This window comes from Papaver somniferum, chromosome 9, assembly GCF_003573695.1.
Source record: "Papaver somniferum cultivar HN1 chromosome 9, ASM357369v1, whole genome shotgun sequence".
Taxonomy (NCBI): domain Eukaryota; kingdom Viridiplantae; phylum Streptophyta; class Magnoliopsida; order Ranunculales; family Papaveraceae; genus Papaver; species Papaver somniferum.
The window spans coordinates 186,769,613-186,787,398 of record NC_039366.1 but is presented as its reverse complement, the minus strand read 5'-3'; positions in this window follow the sequence as shown (position 1 = coordinate 186,787,398).

Below are 17,786 nucleotides of genomic sequence, written 5' to 3'. Positions count from 1 at the left end.
GGGTATATTCTTTTGGATTGTAATGCAAATTGTTGTGAGTAAATATATTTGTTAGTTGCTAATTCCTGCATTTCATGTTAATCAACAATCACTTTCGATTTTATTTTCTTTGTGCAGACGTTACAACGGAATTTGTTCGTTGAAGTTTGACGATGCAGATTAGATCATAAATTCGACATTGAATACGACCAGTGTTTGGAGGAAATCAAAGCCGAAGATCACGGTTTGATCATAAAATCTGCAGCGTAAGTTAACTAAATTAAATAGCTATCTACCGTCCATTGACCTATGTTGGTTTGTATTCATTAAGTGTACATAAGTGAAGACTGTTGGATGAAATCCAAATCAAATATTGACAAAAGAATCAAGGTATGATCCCATCTAATGATAATTACATTTAAATAATGAATATGGTGGAGCAATTATTTCAAAATTCAAATTAAAAAGAAATCTGAAAAACTAAATAATCAATAACTGTTGACACCCACTACCTTGCAGTTTTGTGGATTTCCAGTAGGGAGCAGTTCCAGATAATGCAGTTTTCTTGAGATCATTACTCTATAAATACACTGATTTGGTGCGTTTAAAATAATTTTTTTAAAAGTTCGTGCTGTGGAAGGTTTAATATGTAAGTAGAAGTCAGTCTTACGACAATTATTTAACCATTCTATTGATCTATCGGTTTATTTACTGCATTACAAAATCTTTTTATCATGCATCTTTTGTGCCCTCTTCTATTTACTTTCTTTGATTTAAGCTAATCCAGTTCAAGGTCAGCAAAAAAAAAATGAAAAACGGAAATACAAAATGGTGCTTTAGTAAATGAAATTTTTTGGGTGATCAAATTCTTGGATGAAAGGTACATTGCAGGAGAAAAATACTATCATTCACCAACTCTGATCTAATGATCAATGACGCAAAAAAGAAGTTCACCAGTTTTTCATGGTGGGAGGCACTAGGATCGTCCGCTATCTGACTAGAGCATATTTCAGAAAACCAAAAAAATAAAAAAATTTGATTATTAACTATAAACATTTGTTCATGAATGCAGGAGACACACGAATCATGAAAATCAAGGGAATGATAGAGTTCACGTGTTCCATAATGGTCATAATTTGGCGACCCGACCAAATGTATGCCTAGATTTTTTTTTTTTTTAAGTTGTTTGTTTTATATTGTTCAAGTTTTTGAGTTTAACGATTTCATGGATTGTCAGAGGAGGGTATCGGGACAACAACGGAGGCGTGCAAGAGAACGTGCAGAAGACAAAACAATAACCCAAGTCAATGCAGATGTACGGGATCATCGCACAGGAAAACCACAAAATGCAGAAAATTGTCTTGAAAGAAGGCCAACAACATTGAATGATTCACCAGTCCAGAGGCGCCGACGTAATACAGAAAGTGAACATCACGCAGAAGATCATCGTAGCAGAGAGATCCAAGTAATGTTCACAACTATATATTCTACATAGGAAGTTTTGTAGCTGCGACCAACAATAATTGTGCAATTTGAAATTCAAATCACATTATTTTTAATAGTTGCATGTTCCACATGGTCCAAGGCAAAGGACGACAAATATAGGAATACCAAACGAAGCTACACATGCTAATGTATTTTTCGGCCTTTAAAGTTTAACTAAATACTATTTGCAATATCCTTGGACAAACAAACAACTCTAATGTTCCTAAAAATGATTAAAAAATCACAATTTTTTAGTTAACCTACTTTACTATCTATGTTATCAGCATCAATCAGTTGCATATTGCGAACGACATGAAAATTTGCATAGTGACACATCAGCGGAACATCACCAGCGGTGTGTTGCTGCGGGAGCACCAACGACGCAAAATATATATCTAACATCGCCAACAACATCTCGAAGATCAGCAGCCCAGAGGCGGCGCCGTGTTATAGTTTTGAAAGTGGTAGTAAAAGTTCGTTGCTCGGACTTGATGCAAATCTCATAGACCTAGCATAATCTCATTGTAGTTTTTTCGTTGGCATCATATTGTCATCATTTCCGGGTGATTATTTCCAATTCTCCCATAAGGTACAATAAATATCGTTTGTTTCTTAGGATATAGTAGAAGTACTGATTGTTAACGAAGTTATGTACTTTTCAGGTTATGGAAGTGCCTAATGTTTCATGAGAGGGTATTAGTGGGTTTGAAAATTCTAAAAGAAATATTAATTAGGTATATGGTGTGCAATATAGATTTCACTATATTATAGATTACCGCTTGATGACAGATCATGTCATTTTCACAATACTGATATTTGTTAAGTACAAAAGATCATGATGGTTTTGATTTTCATTAGATACAACTGCATCTTTAAGAAGAAAAGGTATATGTTTTTCTCAAAAATAATTTTTCGTTGATTGATTTTATGGCAAACATAAGGAACATTTGTTGTTATCTAAAATTATCATGGTCTCTGCGTCCAGGTGTCTGATGAGATGAAGCAGGTGGAAATATTAAAGTTTTGATTAGACCTGTGGAGGGGTTGAATGCAACAATGTTTCCGTAGAAATTAATTGGAATCATAGTTTTCTTGATAAATATGAATTTAATATCAAAAATTATATTAATTATTCATATATATGGCCAAGATTAAGAGTCAGTCTCTTAGAAGTAGAAATATACGGTGTTCTGATTTGTTGATTAATTGAGTGTAAAATAATTTTACTTGCTCAATGTTTATTTCTTTAAGTGTAAAGAACACCATACATAATGTTGGAATCTATTTGGTTTAAATAATAATATCGTGTCAAAGTTCGAAAATAGTAATATTATATATATATATATATATATATATTGACTATTCAACAATTTACATTCAGGTAACATTCATTATAACATACAATTAGTATTAGTAAATTCTAACGTAAAATTGTATTCAAATGCAGGCGGGATTGAAGATGGAGAAACTCCACCAATAAGGGAAAGAAACTTAAAGAGACGAACTAAGTGAAGACAAAAAATAAGAGTTCCTTTAAAAAATTTATTGTTTTGTGTTAAAAAACACGGAGACTAGCATGTAAAAGCTACCAAGAGAGCGAATTTTGTATTTATAATGCCGACATCAGGTGCACATTCTATTAGCGAGGTATCCTAGACTCCAACAGACCTTTGGGTTGTAGTTTGTTAGTGAAAAGAAGGGTAACTTATCAATAGGAGTTCCTATTTAAGTTCTAGCATATTAGTGCAAAGAAGGGTAAAGGTGTTGCTGAACATTTTCAGTCATTGGAATCAAGGGTAGCCTTTGGGCATCGAGAACATATATAAATTTTCATGCAACGGTTGGGCATATGACTGGTGATCCACCATAAGGGTTGTCGCTCGAAGTTGAACTTTAGAGGCACGCTGGTGTAGTAGTGTTTGTATAAAGATCGATTAGTTTTTTTATTAAGGATTTAGATATAATGATCCCTACACCATCATAGGAGCATGCAATATCAAGTGAACTTATATATTATTGTAGTTGTTCGTTAAATGATAATTTGGAAAAAAATGATTAAATAGTAATATTTGGTGACCTTTTTTATTTGTAATACCCTTCACTATCATACGTATTGGTCTAAATAAGATGTAAAGTTCTTATAAATGGTTAGTTTGGATGTTCAAATAAAACTGATGATATAAGAAATATATTCTCTTCGGTCAAAATTTCAGCAGCGATGAAGATCTTAAATTCTTATTCCATCAATCCTTCCTCATTAGTTCTCAACAACTTCTAAGATACAAAAGTGAGGTATGTGGTATAATGAAATAACTTTTTTCACTGCTTATGCTAAAGAAACTTGACATGATGATCTTACTGCTTTTTCGGTTGAACATACAAATTTGTAGGGAATATACTACAGCCTTATTTCTTTTGTGCATGTTACTTGAATTTATTCTCCATTTGTTTGTAGCTATAACATAAATTGACACCCTAAACACTCACCATACTCGAAAGCTCCACCAACACCGTCAGTATTCATGTTCGGGATCCAACCAGTTAATTCACATGTGTATATGAGTACCTCAAACATACTAAAATTCCATGATTGAAGTCGTGGTTGGGTTATACTGAATTTTTCTAAAGGGAATTAAGAATTAATATTCGATGACACCATCATCATCTACAAATATGTTTCAATGGAATATAATAAAGCCAACCCGTCTTCTTTTATTTATCCCCCATGAAGCCTCTAAACAACTACGAGTATCTATTATCATCTCTGTATACTCGATGGTGCAGTCACAAAACTCAATCTTCTTATAAGTGACAAGTCGCTACTCTTACCCATCGCATGTTGAGGAAATACGATAAAAAAAGCCGAGAAAACTAAGAATGGTGAACATTCAGTTATATGCAAATATAACTTGAAAGTATCGAGAGAAATTTGGTCCTACACATAAGATTTAATATACAATTATTGCATCTTGACTATCATTAAATTAAGCTAGAAAACCTTATACATATAACCACAAACAAACAGCAAAATACCAAAATGAGAGGTTGAGCCCGGGATGTAAGGCCCGGGGATACCTAGTATATGCAATAAAGTTAAGTTTTTCTTAAACATGAAAAATGATAACTAAGAAATATAATCGTTACCTCGAATTCCGCAGCCACTTATCCCCATAAAGAATATCGTTTGAGCACAAGTTCAATAAGAACTCTCCCCATGTTTGTTGTCATCCTCTAGCAAGAACAAAAGAGCAACATCAAGAGAAACCTTTACCAGAGAAAGGTTGAAACGGTTTTAACTAATGCCTACCAATAGCAAAAGTTTAAACCCAAAACCCATATATTATGCTAAACACAGCTTATATAAGCATAAATTGATATCAACTTATTGTCACTCTTCACACATGAGTTTTAATCGGAACACCTTTTGATCCTTTGATAAGCCTACCAATAAGGGTTAGAACTTAATCCCGCTAAATAAAAAAGCCACACAAATCATAAGGGCTACCATCATGTGATATCGAATAATTAGGTTAATAAAAACCGAAACTAACATCTCATAATCCGAAAGCAATATCATAAAATATAATCATTAAAAGAAAGATATGCAATCACAATTATCTAATAATGAAATAGATAGTTTTGATAATTTTTGATGTCTTTCTATGCTTGGATCTCCAATATTCTTTCTGAAATTATATATCTATTTTTTTAGGTTTTAATTAATTCTATTTTCTTCTGTTTGTGATTTTTGTTTTTGAAATGTCTTTTTGATTACCTTAAAGATTCTAATTCCATTTTTTTTTTCTTGGATGTTTTACTTTCTTGTTTATCTGAAGATGAATTGAGTCTGTCAAATCGAAGATGGCTTCTGATCCGTAAGAGGGACCGCCTAGAAAATGCAGCATTAGAGAAGTACACGAAAAAAATACCCTATTGATTTGAAATCCTTTAAAAAGGATGTTCAAAGTCTCAAGGAGGGTGAAAGCCTTTATGTTTTTAGTTTTTGTTATGCCAAAATTTGGAGCGCCAAGTATGAGGATTTTTTGCTTTCTCTCACGGACGACAATTTCAGCAGGTATTAATAGTAGTGCAATAAAATATTTAACTCATCTAAATGTTCTTTTGCAATTTAAATTAGTTAGTATTTGGTTTGTTGCAGGCTTTATATTGGATTTTATAGGAATGAAGATCTGGCGGGGACTTTGATATTGGAAAGTGGAAAAGAACTCAGACCTGATCTCCTTCCAGTTGCAGATGTACGTAATATTAACGCACCTTCATCCAGTTTTGACAGCTCATAAGATTTATTGTTGTATTCTTATTGCTTTTTTGCTTTCCAGGTGCTTGGTAGTAGTATTGATCTTGATGTTCTTATAACTAACAAATCCGAAGATGAAATACTCAAGTAGGTTTAATTCTGGTTGTTAGAATGTTGTTTTTTATAGAAATTTGCACTGTCAGTATCATTGAAACTGCTTTCTTTATTTTTTCTCATGATATTTAATTTTGCAGGAAGTTTCAAGGTTATCAAGAAGTTGACTTTGCAAAGCCAGGCAACATACCAATCAGAACGGTCAGCAAGAACTATTCTTTAAGGTGCTTGTATAGTTTGACAATTGTGGTATACTTCGGTCTTCTCACCATTTTTTCCTTGGAATTATCTTTGTTTCAGCTGAAGTATACTAAAGATCAGTTTGTGTTTCTACCTTACAGTAAACCCCAAGCGAGGAAACACCTAGTGAGGATTTTGTTTGACAAGTTACAGAAACTAGAGATGCCTGTTGAACTGATTGATGGTTGGAAAATTAAGCTGACTGAAAATTATGTTGTTTGTGAAGAGCACAAGTGTGTGACAGAGAAAGCCTCCAAAATTCTGGTTTGCTTCTAAAATTTTGGGTTCTTTAAGCCCTGGCCACATTTGGGATGTCTAGCCTAGTCTGCATGAATCCTTTCGTCTGATGTATTTTTTAATACTCTGCTGCAGAGACTTCTCAAAATTGGGATGTTCAATTATGTCGTTCAACCGCGTTGCTGCTGGACTGTCTCTTCTGGACAAACTTGCAAGTTCAAACATTATTACGAGTAAGTTGTTGTACTTCTGCAGCTGTTATTCTCGTAATTTCCCATTAACTTTTTTTTTTCTATGGTTTTATATATGTGGTTTTATATTTTTATGCAGTCTTTATCCCCTGAATTCTCGACCTGCTAGAGTGTAAATTGGGAATCTGCATCTTGGTTTGGTGGTAAGTAGGAAGATGATTCAAGTGAAGTTTGTTCCTGACTGTAGTATGTTAGACCTACCTATTAGGTTTATATTAAGCTACTAGGTATCACCGGGGCTTACGCCCCTGCTAAACCTTCGATTATGTGTCGTGTAAACTTCGGTATTCGACACTGGATTTTCAGCGATATGGATTTTTACTAAATATTTCCCTTTTTTGAAAAGGTTAATCTGTTTTTTTTTTTTTTTTTTGGTAAGTGTTAATCTGGTTGACAGCATATATTCATACTAAACTTTCGTTAAAACATACGTTCGACAAAAATTCATATGAATGTATTAATGGATAGTTTTAACATTTTTCTGGTCGGTATGATCATAACTTGCTTCAACCGGAATAAATGTACATTTTTTATTTACAGTTTGAATAGGTTCTCTATAGTCATTTTAGAGAAGAACATCTTTCTAGAATAACATTAATATCCGAGTACTGATAGAAGTACTGCGGGATAGAATAACATTAGATGCCATACCATTAGACTGCGGTAGTGAGCCAGGTTTGTCCTTATCTGCTAACTCAATTATTTGCCCCTTACGTTTCGGTTGTTCCCTCTTTTTCATCTTGTCGATCTCTCGTTTCCTCTTGCTCATCTTGTCGAAAAGAATTGGCTGACAAAACGATTTACTTGAGGCGGTTCACTCTCTGTGATCTTCCCCTTCCTTCAACAATCCTATTCACAAGAGAAAGCAAGATATCAATATATCAATATACTATGACACAGATGCCTTTTTGGGAGGGACAAAGAGCGGCCAGGATGAGTTCTGGAAACACAACAAGGGACCTGATTTCGTAGTTCAACAGTGACAGATCTTTGCCGTTCGTTGTGTTTTGGGAAAGACAATTACTGGTTGTGATGTTGTATCCCAAATAGAGAAGATGTACATTGTCTCTTTGTTGAGATGCCAGACGGTTTGAAGGGATCCACCATCCGTTTGTGTCGTGATCTCTTACATCCACTCTCTTTTGAGCCCAGATGTCTTTTAGCAGGTGCTTTCACCTTTTAAAAACTACCCAAACTACTTAACTCCTTGTGTCGTGATCTCTTACATCCACTCTCTTTTGAGCCTAGGTGTCTTTTAGCAGGTGCTTTCACCTTTTGAAAACTACCCAAACTACTTAACTCCGTTTGTGTCGTGATCTCTTACATCCACTCTCTTTTGAGCCCAGGTGTCTTTTAGCAGGTGCTTTCACCTTTTAAAAACTACCCAAACTACTTAACTCCTTGTGTCGTGATCTCTTACATCCACTCTCTTTTGAGCCTAGGTGTCTTTTAGCAGGTGCTTTCACCTTTTGAAAACTACCCAAACTACTTAACTCCGTTTGTGTCGTGATCTCTTACATCCACTCTCTTTTGAGCCCAGGTGTCTTTTAGCATGTGCTTCCACCTTTTGAAAACTACCCAAACTACTTAACTCCACACTTTCATTAGAAACCGAAATTGCCAACTCTTTTGAATGAAATTTTCTTTGGTAACCGATTAATTAGCTAGGATCCTATTTTTGCAGCAACGATTCTAAAAAGTAAGAGAAAAGTGTAGCCATAATTGAAAATAGTGTGTTCGACGGTAAGTGCAACGAATCGTGTGTTTTGAAAGAATCCTAAATCCTCTTACCAGGTGCTATGTGTTGGTACAAAAATTGTGTTCAACGGCATTCATTTGGCTTAGAACAATTACATGAATCCATATTTGTTGTTGGTTTCTTTTTCGTTCTCAATATGAGTATTGTATTTAGCCAGGAACTCTTAGGGTGTTATACATTTGATTTTTAAAGGAAAATCTGAATCATGGGTATATTTTTTTGGATTGTAATGCAAATTTTTGTGAGTAAATATATTTGTTGTGAGAAAAGCAATCACTTTCAATTTGCTTTTCTTTGTGCAGAAGTTAGTAAAGCAATCATGGTTTGATCGTCTAAACTTTTAGGTATTAGTAAAATTCAGTATCTTGCTTTTTGTAGTTGTTGCTTCGACGGATTTTCATGTAGTTCAATTTTTATAGGACTGTACTGTTTTTGGTTGTTTTTTATTAAGTTTCTTAACCATTTTTTGTATTGAATCTGACTAATTTGTTTTCTTTTGGAAACTTTAATGATGCAGAACATATTTATAGGTTGTTATTTTTTCATTTGATTTTCCCTTGATCCAGTCATTAGGAAGTATTTGATTTACCATATGTATCTGTTTTCCACCAGTAGCGTATACTCCCTAAATCATAAAGTCTCATGCGCCGAAGGCGCACGAGAGGTTGATTTTATCTAGAATCCTGTATGTGTTGTTGTGTAATATTTTTGGATCTAGAGAGCAAAATTGTGATAGTTTGTAGATTGGAGAATCTTATTTAGCAATTTTTGTTATGAAGTTTAACAAATCTTTTAGGAATGATCGAAATGCTTAATTACGTGAATCACCAAGCCTTCTCTATTTTGCTTTGAAAGTTGTTGAATCATTTTGCATTCCATATTATTTTTGGCCAACACATATTACTACGTACTTGGCAATTGGATTGTGTACACAAATTTAAAAATGCTAGAGTATCTTAATCCGCTGGCGATTGGTTGTGGGTAGATTTTTTTGTTTCTTGCGCATTCTTAGAACAACGTTTATGTCTTTAATTTGTAGGAAAATCTTTAATATCTCTGTTGCTAAAACAAAGAGAGGACCTGCCCGGAGTGAAATTGGTATTGTCTATACGAGGGTCACCAAGATTTTTTGGTACTTAAGTTATGACTATCACATTGGGCAAGACACTTAACCTGGCATCCCATTTCCCAAGCTAAGGAACTTCCTCGGACCAATCACTTGGCCGAACTTAGAGTAGTCGACCGTAGTTATTACTAAATGAATGCAGTCTTTGGTTAATAACTGTTCTCTTTTACCATTATCACTTACCACTTTGGCATAGTTAATTCAACCGCATTATAGTCCATTGTGTAAGTTCTTTTATGTCCAAGTATGTAATGAAAATTATCACACTAGGGATTCATCGCTAATTATGGGAAGATAATTAGGGGTCAGGATCCTCAACGTCAACGTCAGTTAAATAAATGGATAGGTATCTACATTCCGTTGACCTGGAATCTGGTCTGGATTAAATCTTCATTACGGTTGGCGGTTTTACAGGTGATAAAACCATCACGGTTTTATATCTGCAACCCACTACTATCTTCAGTTGCAGAAACAAATTCATAACTTACCTAATAACTTACGTGATAAAAAATGGATTATTAACCTTGATCGCACTACACATTATACATTAACTGTAATTTCTGTTAATAAATGCAAGAGACACATGAATCATGAAAATAAGATAAATGATGGAGTTCACATGTTTAATAATGGATGTAATTTGGCTACCCAAGTTAATGTATGCATAAATCAATTGACTATGACACAGTTGTCTTTTTGGAGAAGACAAAGAGCGGATGGGATGAGTTCTGGAAACACAACTAAGGGACCTGATTTATTAGTCCAACAGTGACAGATCTTTGCCGTTCGTTGTACAAAAATTGTGTTCAACGACATTCATTTGGCTTAGAACAATTACATGAATCCATATTTGTTGTCGGTTTCTTTTTCGTTCTCAATATGAGTATTGTATTTAGCCAGGAACTCTTAGGGTGTTATCCATTTGATTTTTAAAGGAAAATCTGAATCATGGGTATATTCTTTTGGATTGTAATGCAAATTGTTGTGAGTAAATATATTTGTTAGTTGCTAATTTCTGCATTTCATGTTAATCAACAATCACTTTCGATTTTATTTTCTTTGTGCAGACGTTACAACGGAATTTGTTCGTTGAAGTTTGACGATGCAGATTAGATCATAAATTCGACATTGAATACAAACAGTGTTTGGAGGAAATCAAAGCCGAAGATCACGGTTTGATCATAAAATCTGCAGCGTAAGTTAACTAAATTCAATAGCTATCTACCGTCCATTGACCTATGTTGGTTTGTATTCATTAAGTGTACATAAGTGAAGACTGTTGGGTGAAATCCAAATCAAATATTGACAAAAGAATCAAGGTATGATCCCATCTAATGATAATTACATTTAAATAATGAATATGGTGGAGCAATTATTTCAAAATTCAAATTAAAAAGAAATCTGAAAAACTAAATAATCAATAACTGTTGACACTCACTACCTTGCAGTTTTGTGGATTTCCAGTAGGGGGCAGTTCCAGATAATGCAGTTTTCTTGAGATCATTACTCTATAAATACACTGATTTGGTGCGTTTAAAATAATTTTTTTAAAAGTTCGTGCTGTGGAAGGTTTAATATGTAAGTAGAAGTCAGTCTTACGAAAATTATTTAACCATTCTATTGATCCATCGGTTTATTTACTGCATTACAAAATCTTTTTATCATGCATCTCTTGTGCCCTCTTCTATTTGCTTTCTTTGATTTAAGATAATCCAGTTCAAGGTCAGCACAAAAAATGAAAAACGGAAATACAAAATGGTGCTTTAGTAAATGAAATTTTTTGGGTGATCAAATTCTTGGATGAAAGGTACATTGCAGAAGAAAAATACTATCATTCGCCAACTCTGATCTAATGATCAATGACGCAAAAAAGAAGTTCACCAGTTTTTCATGGTGGGAGGCACTAGGATCGTCCGCTATCTGACTAGAGCATATTTCAGAAAACCAAAAAAATAAAAAAAATTGATTATTAACTATAAGCATTTGTTCATGAATGCAGGAGACACACGAATCATGAAAATCAAGGAAATGATATAGTTCACGTGTTCCATAATGGTCATAATTTGGCGACCCGACCAAATGTATGCCTAGATTTTTTTTTTTAAGTTGTTTGTGTTATATTGTTCAAGTTTTTTAGTTTAACGATTTCATGGATTGTCAGAGGAGGGTATCGGGACAACAACGGAGGCGTGCAAGAGAACGTGCAGAAGACAAAACAATAACCCAAGTCAATGCAGATGTACGGGATCATCGCACAGGAAAACCACAAAATGCAGAAAATTTTCTTGAAAGAAGGCCAACAACATTGAATGAGTCACCAGTCCAGAGGCGCCGACGTAATACAGAAAGTGAACATCATGCAGAAGATCATCGTAGCAGAGAGATCCAAGTAATGTTCACAACTATATATTCTACATAGGAAGTTTTGTAGCTGCGACCAACAATAATTGTGCAATTTGAAATTCAAATCACATTATTTTTAATAGTTGCATGTTCCACATGGTCCAAGGCAAAGGACGATAAATATAGGAATACCAAACGAAGCTACACATGCTAATGTATTTTCCGGCCTTTAAAGTTTAACTAAATACTATTTGCAATATCCTTGGACAAACAAACAACTCTAATGTTCCTAAAAATGATTAAAAAATCACAATTTTTTAGTTAACCTACTTTAATATCTATGTTATCAGCATCAATCAGTTGCATATTGCGAACGACATGAAAATTTGCATAGTGACACAGCAGCGGAACATCACCAGCGGTGTGTTGCTGCGGGAGCGCCAACGACGCAAAATATATATCTAACATCGCCAACAACATCTCGAAGATCAGCAGCCCAGAGGCGGCGCCGTGTTATAGTTTTGAAAGTGGTAGTAAAAGTTCGTTGCTCGGACTTGTAAATATTTAAAAATAAAAATATATACACAATATTTGTCACAATGGGCGAGAGGTACTGGGACTAATGATTCGGCCAATTTTCATAACATAGGGCTCAATGATTTATTCTCAACAATAATCGCTCAAAACATAAATTATATGGACTCTTATTTTGCCAAAGTAGATTTTCAAAACATTGATTGTAAGTCCTAAGCATGATGTATCAAAACACCTAAGCCAAGCATACATCATCAAATTAAATAACAACCATTTAATTCAAATCATATTTCAATTTTAAATTAATGCAAAAGTCTTAAAAAGAATTAATGAAATTACCCCAAGTATGAAGTTTGGCCTCCTCCGTCGTCCCAGTGTTGGGTTTTAGCTCATCATAGTAAAAATGCTCTCAAAATAATTATTTATTGCTCAAAAAGTGGCTTACAAATGATGAAAAGGTGTAAAACAATTGAACAGAAAAATCGCAACAGAAATAACTGTTGCAAAGGCGCTGTTCAGCTGTTACAAGAAGAACGATAAATGATAACTGTTGTTGTACGACTAACTACTACCCACGAGTGTGCGTCTTAGACACTGTTGATAAACGACTGCTGCTGCGAGTCCGTTCTTCGTGTTCTTCATCTTCATCAATGGCGGCAGCAGCAGCAGAGAGAAATCATGGTTCTCGATTCTGCAGCGTTCCTTCTCTCCTCCCAACTCTCGACAGCCCTTCTACTCGACCCAAGGAGTTAATTTATACCCAACAGCAGCATTTAATCCCTCGCAATAACTCCATATAATCCTTCATTATTCGGTTTAAAGAAAAATATTCTAAAAATATTTTCTTCCCTGTTTTGTTTGATCACGCGTCTGCAGCTGAAAAATCACCTTAATTGTCTTCTAAACGGTCCAAAAGTGTGCTAGAGTCCTCCATGCATCATCATAACACGTCTGAATCCGTCAAAAATCCTCTCAAACCCGTGACTGCCCTGTTCTCTGATGATGACTTGTTTAGCCGATTCTAGCCAAATTCGATCGAACCCACTGCCCAAAATGTGTTCCTTAACCTATATCACATCTCTATACCAAAATTCAGCCATTGAATCGACCTACAACTCCTTCATTTTCTCGATCGAAATCTCTCCTGAACTGTGAACATTTTCCCGCCAATTTTCAGAATTTAAATTTTGAAGAAGGGTGTCCCCCTATCCTGAACTGGGGTGCGAATAGCAGCTGTCTTGGGGTGACTTGGGGGTGACCCTTAGTAATTAGGTTACCCCTTATCCAAAAGCGAGAGTCTGAATAACACTTGTCCTCCGGATGCCAAAATCAACTTTTCGAGCCGAATTTCCAAAAATATTTATTTCCTAAAAATACATAAAAACACAATATTAGTACAAAAATAGAGTTCCAACAATACGGACATTGAGGACAAATTAGACACAAAAATGTGTCTATCAAATACCCCCAAACTTATTATTTGCTAGTCCTCGAGCAAAATTTATTCTTGAAAAGTGACCGAGTTAATCTCGGGTGGGTTTATCAGAGGTGTACCCACAAAAACCAATACTCCAGACCCTATCTATCTACGCAGAACCTTGGAAAGCACTAAAGAACCTCCTTGGTTGGCATACAATTATTGAATCTAAGAGGAAGAACCCTGATGCGAAATTCCAATTGCTGTACACGAGTTTGCACTCAAGCATATTGAAATTCATATAAGTGACAGAGCTCTACTAAGATAGTTTCACGATGGACATCATACTCGGAGTCAGACTAATCACATGAAAATATTAAGAATATGGAAAGAAAAATGTAGATGGTTGAAAAGCGAACGGTGTTTCCCATATCTGTATGAAGGCCTCTGCCAAGATGAACCTAACCTAAATGACTGAGATACCGGTCTGACTAATATTAACACACTGGCATATACAAGGGAACCAGTGGTCAATAACTTAAATCTAGATCAACAAACTGGCAAATACAAGGGAACCAGCAGTTGACTACACAAAACAATAACCATTTTTTTTTAACTTAACGGCATGAATAGATCTTTTTGATCCAAGCGCATGCTTCTTGTAACACGATAGTTCCCACGGGTCCTGCATTCCACGCTTGCTTAGGCGACGGAAACAGGGAGAACACACGCATATTGCTATCCAAGTGTTAATACTTATTCCGATTGGTCTAACTGGTCCGGTCTCTTTTTTTTTTTAGTAACTCAGTCACTCTAATTCACCCTAGCAGTGGTAACAACTTGAATCGTGTTCCCCACCAAATCACTTAGAGAAACATAGTTTAAAATGAAAAAATAAAATAAAAAAAAGAAATGAAAAGGACTCAACGAGATATGGTGCAACTATCATGTTATTTATAACACCTGAGCTCTGTGCTTTTATGAATAGACTCTATAGATGTTTCCATCTAATCAGATTGGTTCCTCAACTCCTACAACCAAGATGCTTCCATCCACTTAGATTAGTTAGTGCCATCCTGAATACGCATAAATCTCTAGGCTCTGGAGCGTATTTATTTATTGCAACTAAAAGATTTTCCCATACCCCCAAACTTAAATCTAACATTGTCCTCAATGTTTCCAATGATAAAATTAACACCATGAACGAGGAGAAATTGTTACCACTTGAAGCAAAAGAGTTAAGGAAAGATATTACCGTGTTGCATGAGATTGGGTTACCTCCCAAGAAGTGCTAAGTTTAAAGTCTTCAGCCAGACTAGAAAAGGTTTAGTCAACTCGAACCGTATAACAGTAGCCGGAATAACTGTGGGTCTTTAAAACCAAAAAGAGCTGACAAAAGGAAACTACAGTGAACCAACGAAATGAACAACACTAGCATGCCCTTACCTAGTTTCCTGATAACTATCTAATTGTGGTTCAGGTTCTATGAAAGGGTCTAAATAGAATATTTTCATTGGTTGCGTTTCTTCATAGGTTGGATCCAAATTATTAGGTCCTAGAGTCTGGAAAAACTCAAATAAGAACTTGGAATCACAAAGTAATAACCTAAATAATTGCGGATCCTCTAAGTCAATCAGATATGACTTACAAAATTGACCACAGTGAGAATAGTGGTCATTCTTAAGCAAATGTATCGATTCTAATTTCCTAAGGCATTTAGGTTTAGTCTCACAACTTAATATTCGACACATTTGGAATATAAACGTTCCCACAGTTGGAAGAAAACTATTTGGTGGGAAAACAAAGTCAATCTGGGGATCATAGCCTGGGCAAACCACATCAACCAGAGGATGGGTTTCTAACGACTGAACTTCTTCCTGGACATCATTAGGTTCGGGAAAACGAGTATGAAGGTAATCTTGTAAAATGGTTGAGGCACATATGTCAAGTCCCAAGTGAGGGACCTTTCTAAGAGTTAAAGGTAAGGCACTAGGAAGGTGATAATCACCCCAAACTTAGAGTTTTCAGTGTCTCTAGCTAGACTAGTCACAATCTCCCTAATTTCTGGATCATTAGATTCTTGAAAATGGTCAATTGATTCTTCTAAGTTATTATCAGGTGGTGCATCTTTACTCATATTTAAAATCTCTACGAGTTCATGTTCTTCGTCTAAGACTAATGTTTCTAAATCGCTAGACTCTAAAACAATATTCTCAGAATAAACTCGTTCCTCTAGACCATTATCGGCTTCGTAATCCTCGTCTAAAACTGTGGTATCTCTAGTCAAATCCTCGTCCTTTTGAATAGGTGAATAATTATTAAAATTATTTGGATTTGAACTAGAAATAACATTATCATTATAAGGCTCAATTGGAGAAACAAATTCCTGATTACTCTGCCTACATATTTCAGATTCTTCATCATCACTATCCTCATCATCATGATACAATTTTTGAAATTCAAGAATTCTCAATCTTTGTTCCAAACTACATGGTCTATGTTTATAATATTTCTCATAGATCGTTAGAGGTGATTCCTCAATAAAAGTTGGAGTATCCATATATCGCTGCCCACGCATATATTCACCAAGAGTCATTTCCGAAGACGTCTCTTGATAACGAGAATTTCTAGACATATATTCTCGCAACGTCATCGCAGGTGGCGTCTCCTCAAAAGGATTCATCACCGAAGAAATATAAACTACAGAGGGATTCTATACAATCACAAACAAGGCCGACTCGACTCCACCAAACAAACCTAAAGATTTCTAGCAAACAAAAAGCATGATGGCTCCACTTAGATTGTTTCTAGACCAGCTTATCTTTCGAAAGGGAATTCGTTGCAATTTGAGCAAACCCCTCTGGAATCAATCCGAGTCAAAGTAAGTTGAATTGAGGCGAGGGAAGCTCAGTGGAGCTTTGATACCCAAGGCCTCACCGCTATCACAAGGCGGCGCAGTCACGCATTCAACTCACAGAAACCATCATGAACTTTGGAGTGTGCTTAAAGAGCAACCAATATTTTTCGAACGAGTTTCCTATTAAGCTCGTTACCCTATCGGTCTCGTTCTATTCCAAATTTTAAGCTTGGGTTCGCGTTAGGTTTCGTTTTCCTAAGGCGGGCAAGAAGGGAACGGTGATGAAATCCGAACCCTTATCTTGTTTAGGCCAGGCCTTGCCCTTTACTAGGAAATAAAGACAGTCCGGTTCGTCCTCAAACAATTATCACCTTAAGGCAGACAGTAACCCGCTTGCAGGAGATTCGCGGGTGTTTCGATTGGACTTACCTCCCGTACCAGACGGGCGATGAACCGTTGTCGTCGACTCGGGCCACGACTCCTATGCCGTGTGGGAACCCGAGGGGCCGAGACGATATAGTAATCGTCGTCCTTCCCTGCACACAATTTATATAATAATTTTTTTTTAAATAATAATACCCTTCCGTAAGGTTAAAAAAAAAAACAAAGTCCAATTGTTTAAAGTCCAAAGTCCAAAATAAATAAATAAATAAAAAAATTACATTTTTCCTCACACACTCTAAAAAAATTACAAATTAAAAATTAAATCCTAAAATTGTACTTTTTTTCTTCTCTTTTCGCTTTTCGCTTTAAGATTTTTCCTCTCCAAGTCCTTAGTTTTCACTTTGAACCTGCAAAATAAAGACAAAAAGAAACGTAAAAAGGAACAAACAATTCTAAAAAAAATAATAAACCTAAAAAAATAAATCAATCTATATACAAGTCCGCGTCGGCGGCGCCATTTTGTTATAGTTTTGAAAGTGGTAGTAAAAGTTCGTTGCTCTGACTTGTAAAGATTTAAAAATAAAAATATATACACAATGGGCGAGAGGTACCGGGACTAATGATTCGACCAATTTTCATAACATAGGGCTCAATGATTTATTCTCAACAATAATCGCTCAAAACATAAATTATATGGACTCTTATTTTGCCAAAGTAGATTTTCAAAACATTGATTTTAAGTCCTAAGCATGATGTATCAAAACACCTAAGCCAAGCATACATCATCAAATTAAATAACAAC